This window comes from Bombyx mori, chromosome 11, assembly GCF_030269925.1.
Source record: "Bombyx mori chromosome 11, ASM3026992v2".
NCBI lineage: Eukaryota > Metazoa > Arthropoda > Insecta > Lepidoptera > Bombycidae > Bombyx > Bombyx mori.
Window position 1 is genome coordinate 4,838,731 of NC_085117.1, and position 7,500 is coordinate 4,846,230.

General features: G+C 55.7%; 1 pseudogene; it reads left to right on the forward strand.

Annotated features, from left to right (window-relative positions):
* The window catches only part of LOC119631027 (large subunit ribosomal RNA), a 9,225-nt pseudogene extending 2,501 nt beyond the window's left edge, over positions 1 to 6,724 (forward strand).
* The last annotated feature ends 776 nt before the right edge of the window (positions 6,725 to 7,500 follow it).

Here is a 7,500-nt window from a genome sequence, read left to right on the forward strand (position 1 = left end):
CGAGTTAGTATTTTAATATAATGCGGCCTCAAAAACTGTATATATTTAATATGACACTCGCGAAAATCGTCTTACGTTTCGGACTGGATCCGGACCCGCGTTCTCCGGCCTTCCGCGGATCTTCCTAGCCGTAAGGTCGTGTCGGTTTCGTTTCGTGCGCGATCGGCACGATTCTGTACGACCGCCGTTCAACGGTCAGCTCAGAACTGGCACGGACAAGGGGAATCCGACTGTCTAATTAAAACAAAGCATTGCGATGGCCCTCGCGGGTGTTGACGCAATGTGATTTCTGCCCAGTGCTCTGAATGTCAACGTGAAGAAATTCAAGCAAGCGCGGGTAAACGGCGGGAGTAACTATGACTCTCTTAAGGTAGCCAAATGCCTCGTCATCTAATTAGTGACGCGCATGAATGGATTAACGAGATTCCCACTGTCCCTATCTTACTTCGCCGTCGGCCTTGGTCGAGGACAGACGTGCGTTCCGTTATTTCTTTATTTTCCGTCATTTAAGTGTATTGTGTTTCTATTGGTGTATCGGACCCTCTCGTTTCGGCTTGAGGTTTAAGTCATAAGACGCCGCGGCCATCTTGCTGTGTGAGCGGTGTGACGAGTGCGAAGGCGGAGTTTAGCTCGACGTGGAGTCGGCCCCTCTCGCTTCCTCTTGGGTGCCGGTCCATATAGGTCGGTGTCCATATTGGATTGCGTGTGAGACGGCCGATTTGCGTGAGGGCGGACCCGCCATTTAGGTCTGTGACAGTGACACTAGTGTGCGATAGTGACGTTTTATAATTTGCTGTGGGCGGTAGCCGCCATTTTGTGATAGTGACACTCGAGGATGCGACAGTGACGTTGGTTTGTGTTTGTGTTCGTGTGCGTGTGTGAATATCTTTGCGTGATAGTAATATAATTTGGAACAATGTCGGAGGAGGAGAGGGAGCTATTTTCCCCTCGGGTCTCTTTGGCGCGCTCGCCGCCTAGGGGACCGACTGCACCTCTGCCGGCGCCTATGCCGCCGCCGGCCCCCCGGGGGGTTAGGGCGGGAGCGGCTATGAGTGCCAAAGGCCGGAGGACCGGCCTGCATATCCCGGTTGCTTCTGGACTGTCGTCCTCGGCGCCTGTCACCCCGGTTGACCCAGTGGCTGGTGTCCCTAGCTTCCCCATTCCTGTTGCGTCGGGGGCTCCGACTGGACCCCTTGATGTAGCAGCGCAGGGGAGGCTGGAGCTGCTCGAGCGGGCAAACCGAGCGGTGCGCGGGATCATGTCGGTGGCGACGGCGGCATCTAAGCTCAATAAGTCGGAGGTCAATCTAATCTCTGAACTCGGTCGCGATATCCTGGCCGTAGTTGGGGCCCTCGGGATCCAGCTCTCTGATAAGGAGCTGGTGGTCGAAAGGCTCCGCTCGGCAGAGGCCTCTGCACGGCGTGACTCCGTGGCGCCTTCGATGGCTGCTGGTGCGGCGGCCGGGTCTGGGACTGGGCCTGCGACCTTCGCCACTGTCCTCAGGACGGGCCCTGGTGGGGTCCCGAGGTCCATTGGGGCCTCTCAGGGGCCTTCCTTGGCATTCTACCCGTCCGAGGGCAATGCGGAACTGAAGACAGCTGAGGACACAAAGAAAGAGGTAAAAAAGGCCATTGACCCTAAGTCAATGGCTATTGGAATACAGAGCGTAAGGAAGGTTGGGAATGCGGGGGTAGTGGTGCAGACCACGTCCCCCGCGGCCGCAGTCAAGCTTAGAAATGCTGCCCCGCCATCACTGAGAGTCACCGAACCCAGGCGCCGACAGCCCTTAGTAGCTGTCAATGGCGTGGAGGGCGACCCCTCCTTCGAGGAGGTAATCGAGTGCCTGGCTAGCCAGAACCTCGACCCGGAGGAGTGGCCCCTCACTAGGGTACGAGCGGAGCTCACGGGGGCGTTCAAAAAGGGGAGGCGACAATCCAACAACACTACTGTGGTGTTTAACGCCTCCCCTCGCATCAGGGACGCCCTCGTGAAGATTGGCAGAGTGTATGTGGGGTGGGTCGCCTGTGAGGTCACGGACTTTGTCCGGGTGACCTGCTGCAATAAGTGTCAGCAATATGGTCACCCGGAGAAATTTTGCCGGGCCAAGGAGGCCACCTGTGGCCGATGTGGAGAGGATGGCCACCGAATGGAGGCCTGTAAGGCAGCCTCCGCGTGCTGTGCGACCTGCCGGCGATTCCGTCGCGAGGCTATGCACCCGACGGCCTCGCGCGACTGTCCGGCGCGCCGGCATGCGGAGGAGCGCTTCCTAAATCAGGTCGAGTATGGATATTAGGCCCCGACTTCGTATTGGCCAAATCAATCTGGGTGGTGCAGAGGATGCGACGAGGGAGCTACCCTCCATTGCACGGGATCTCGGCCTGGATATTGTTCTTGTACAGGAACAATATTCCATGGTCGGGTTCCTAGCCCAATGTGGAGCACACCCCAAGGCGGGTGTGTATATCCGCAATAGGGTGCTCCCCTGCGCGGTTCTGCACCACCTTAGCAGCACACATATAACGGTAGTGCACATTGGGGGGTGGGACTTATATATGGTGTCTGCGTACTTCCAGTATAGTGACCCTATTGACCCATACCTGCACCGGCTCGGGAATATTCTTGACCGGCTGCGGGGGGCTCGGGTCGTTATCTGCGCAGACACTAATGCCCACTCGCCATTGTGGCACTCGCTGCCCAGGCACTACGTCGGTCGGGGTCAGGAAGTGGCTGACCGCCGCGCCAAGATGGAGGATTTCATTGGGGCGAGGCGGTTGGTCGTCCATAACGCGGATGGCCACCTGCCGACCTTCAGTACGGCGAACGGAGAATCTTATGTCGATGTCACGCTGTCTACGCGGGGAGTACGCGTGTCTGAATGGCGTGTAACTAATGAATCATCGAGCGATCACCGGCTCATTGTGTTTGGGGTGGGGGGCGGTACAACAGGGGAGCGGGACGAGGACGAGGAGGCGCGGAGCGATTTGAGGCCGGGCGAGCCGTGCGCACTGCGTCGGTACCGGGACCGTGGGGTGGATTGGGACCTCTTCAGATCGCGTATCCACGAGCGAATGGGGAGTCTGGACCTCGAGGAACCTGTGGCTGCCCTTTGCGAAAAATTTACCGGGGTTATAACTCGCACAGCTGAAGAATGCTTAGGATCACTGAAAGCAGATAGAACTGACAGGGGTTATGAGTGGTGGACCCCAGTACTCGATAAGCTTAGGGTAGCCCAGGGTAGGGCCAGGCGTCGATGGCAAAAGGCCCGCCGAACGGGGGGTGAGGAAGAGGAGCAGTCTGGGAGAGTCTTCCGCGACCGCAGGCGCGAGTATCGAAGAGCGATGCATGACGCTGAGACCGCCTTTTACCGGGAGATCGCTGAAGGGGGAAACCGTGACCCGTGGGGACTAGCGTATCGGACGGCGAGTGGTAGGCGACGCGCACCAACTAATGTGGTTAACGGGGTGGAGTATGCGGGGCGGTGCTCGGATGATGTGAGTGGGGCCATGCGCACCTTGGTGTGGGCGCTGTGTCCGGATGACTATATGTCTCGGGACACTCCGTACCATGCGCGGGTGCGTATCATGGCCGCGCTCCCCCCATCCGGGCGGGACGCAGACCCGCTGAGCAAAGACTCCCTTCGTGCCATAATTGGCTCACTGAAGAATACCGCACCGGGCATCGACGGTTTAACGGCGCGCATTATCAAAAAGGCACTTCCGGCTGCTGAGGCCGAGTTCGTGGCCGTATACGCACGGTGCGTTGTGGAGGGGACCTTCCCGCCGGTGTGGAAGGATGGCCGCCTACTTGTTCTGCCAAAGGGGAATGGCAGGCCCTTAACGGACCCTAAGGCGTATCGCCCGGTCACCTTGCTGCCGGTCCTGGGAAAGATCTTGGAGAAGGTATTATTGCAGTGTGCTCCTGGCCTCACCCATAGTATTAGTCCGCGCCAGCACGGGTTCTCTCCTGGACGCTCAACGGTGACGGCGCTGCGAACTCTGCTGGACGTGTCGCGCGCCTCGGAGCAGAGGTACGTAATGGCCATATTCTTGGACATCAGTGGAGCTTTCGATAACGCGTGGTGGCCCATGATAATGGTGAAGGCCAAGCGGAACTGTCCGCCCAACATCTATCGGATGCTGACGGACTATTTCCGCGGACGCCGTATTGCCGTTGTCGCGGGGGAATGTGCGGAATGGAAGGTGTCCACGATGGGCTGTCCGCAGGGCTCAGTGCTCGGGCCGACGCTCTGGAACGTTCTGATGGATGACCTGCTCGCCTTGCCGCAGGGGATAGAGGGAACAGAGATGGTCGCCTATGCCGATGACGTGACGGTACTGGTTAGGGGTGACTCACGGGCGCAGCTTGAGAGGAGAGCGCACGCCGTGCTAGGACTCGCAGAGGGGTGGGCGAGCAGGAATAAGCTCGATTTTGCCCCGGCGAAGTCCCGATGCATAATGCTGAGGGGAAAGTTTCAGCGTCCCCCTATAGTCCGGTACGGCAGTCATGTCATTCGGTTCGAGAACCAGGTGACGGTGTTGGGCGTCGTCTTCGACGATTGCCTCTCTTTCGCGCCGCATGCGGCGGCCATTGGCGAGAGGGCGAGCAGGTGCTTCGGCAAGATGTCTAGAGTTTCGGCTTCGGCTTGGGGGCTGCGATATAGGGCTTTGCGTGTCTTGTACATGGGCACTTATGTTACAACCCTTACCTATGCGGCGGCCGTATGGTATTTGCGGGCTGCTGTGCACGTCGTGCGCAGCGTGCTGCTTAGGACGCAGCGCCCGTCGTTGACGCTGCTAACGAAGGCCTACCGTTCGTGCAGCACGGCTGCTTTGCCGGTGTTGGCGGGCGTCCTGCCGGCGGACCTGGAGGTGACTCGTGCTGGACGGAGGATGCGGGAGTGCGAAGGATTGGCGCGGGAGTTGGCGGCGGAGAGACGACGACGGATCGACGGCGATGTCTTGGTAGTTTGGCAGAACAGGTGGGTGTCTGAGGGTAAGGGGAGGGAACTGTACAAGTTCTTTCCCGATGTTGCGGACAGGAAGAAGGCAACGTGGATGGAGCCGGACTATCAGACCTCGCAGATCCTCACGGGTCATGGGATCTTTAATAAGCGGTTGGCGGATATGCGACTGAGGGAGGGGCATGCTTGCGACTGCGGGGCGGTTGAGGAGGATAGGGACCATGTCCTGTGGGAGTGTCCTCTCTATGACGAAATCCGGGGCAGGATGCTCGATGGAATCTCGCGGTCTGAGGTGGGCCCAGTTTACCACGCGGACCTGGTCAGGGACGAGAAAAATTTTCGGCTCTTGCGCGAGTTCGCGCATACATGGCACACGGCGCGCACTGCGCGCGAATCACGAGGACTGCCTGGCGACGAAGAATGTGGGTGATGTTAGCAGCCCCAGAACGGGGAGAATGCTAGTGGAGTGAAGGGGACGGTGTTAGTTTGTAGAACCGATCGGTACCTTGGTGCCGTGAAGTTCATGCTTCGGTCCTAATAACCGCAAGGTTGGTGGGACCATGGGAGGTGGTGGGAAATGTCCCTATCTACTATCTAGCGAAACCACAGCCAAGGGAACGGGCTTGGGAGAATCAGCGGGGAAAGAAGACCCTGTTGAGCTTGACTCTAGTCTGGCATTGTAAGGAGACATGAGAGGTGTAGCATAAGTGGGAGATCGTTTCGCGCGATCGTCGCTGAAAAACCACTACTTTCATTGTTTCATTACTTACTCGGTTGGGCGGAAGCGGTGCGCGGTCGATAATATCGGCGGGCGCACGGTGTTTCGTTCCAAGCGTGCAGAGTGGTGACGTGGCGGAAACGCTCGTCGCCGTTTAAAACTCCCGCGTGATCCGGTTCGAGGACACTGCCAGGCGGGGAGTTTGACTGGGGCGGTACATCTGTCAAAGAATAACGCAGGTGTCCTAAGGCCAGCTCAGCGAGGACAGAAACCTCGCGTGGAGCAAAAGGGCAAAAGCTGGCTTGATCCAGATGTTCAGTACGCATAGGGACTGCGAAAGCACGGCCTATCGATCCTTTAGTATAAAGAGTTTTTAGCAAGAGGTGCCAGAAAAGTTACCACAGGGATAACTGGCTTGTGGCAGCCAAGCGTTCATAGCGACGTTGCTTTTTGATCCTTCGATGTCGGCTCTTCCTATCATTGCGAAGCAAAATTCGCCAAGCGTTGGATTGTTCACCCATCAAAAGGGAACGTGAGCTGGGTTTAGACCGTCGTGAGACAGGTTAGTTTTACCCTACTGATGGCTTGTCGTTGCGATAGTAATACTGCTCAGTACGAGAGGAACCGCAGTTTCGGACATTTGGTTCATGCACTCGGCCGAGCGGCCGGTGGTGCGAAGCTACCATCCGCGGGATTATGCCTGAACGCCTCTAAGGCCGAAGCCAGCCTAGCCGAATCCGGCAAGGATATGCTCACTGTGGAGCCCCGAGAGTCGGGAGGCTCTAAACAATGTGACTTTACTAGTCGCGTTTCGCATTCAAAACGCGAGACGCGACGTCGAAGCCCATTTGGATCGCGGAGATCGATGCTATCGGTTTTTTTCTTAACACGTGCATCACGGCTCCGAAGGTCCGGATATAACTCAGTTCGATGTCGGGGCTCGGAATAGTCTGTAGACGACTTCCGTTCCTGGCGGGGTGTTGTGCTCGGTAGAGCAGCGTCGTGCTGCGATCTGTTGAGACTCAGCCCTGCGCCAGGTGATTCGTCCGAGGACGATGAACTTTACACTGCTTCAGTCTGACTGACTGACTGACTGACTTACCGAAACGACTTGCCAGAGTTGGTTAGGTATTCAGTTAGCGTCCGTCCGTCTGTTGTATGTGTGTATCTGTGTGTTGTTGTTGTTGGTTGTCTCTTATGTTCTTGACATGCGACCACATTTACTTAATAAATTAATTCAATTTCCGAACTAATGAATGATGTTCGTATTAGAGATTAAAATTAATAAAAAAAAAAAAAAAATACACACACATAATAAATATTATTCGAGAGATCCAAAGGTTTGTTGAATTTTAATACGCGAACTACCACCTCGCCACAACTTTTGCACGTCGTTGTTTTTAATACGCGAACTACGATACAGAAACTTAACATAAGGTGTATATGAAAATTAATCAATATATCTGAATGAATGAATGAATGAATGAATAGGACGGGACTCGGACCGAACATTTGTCGGGCATGCCACCGTCGAGGTTAGTCTATTAGACATAAATTATTATTGTTTCTTTCTGGCTGTTCTCGTTTTGCTAATGCAGGCGATTACTTGCATGGACAGGACATAACCAAGTCGCTAGGATTACACATCAACTCATCTTGCTCTCATATGATACGGTTTTCTTGTACCTTTTCCTTACCTTTTCCTTACCTTTTCCTTACCTTTTCCTTACCTTTTCCTTACCTTACCTTACCTTACATTACCTTTTCCTTACCTTACCTTACCTTACCTTACCTTACCTTATCGCGACGATATTGAATCTGA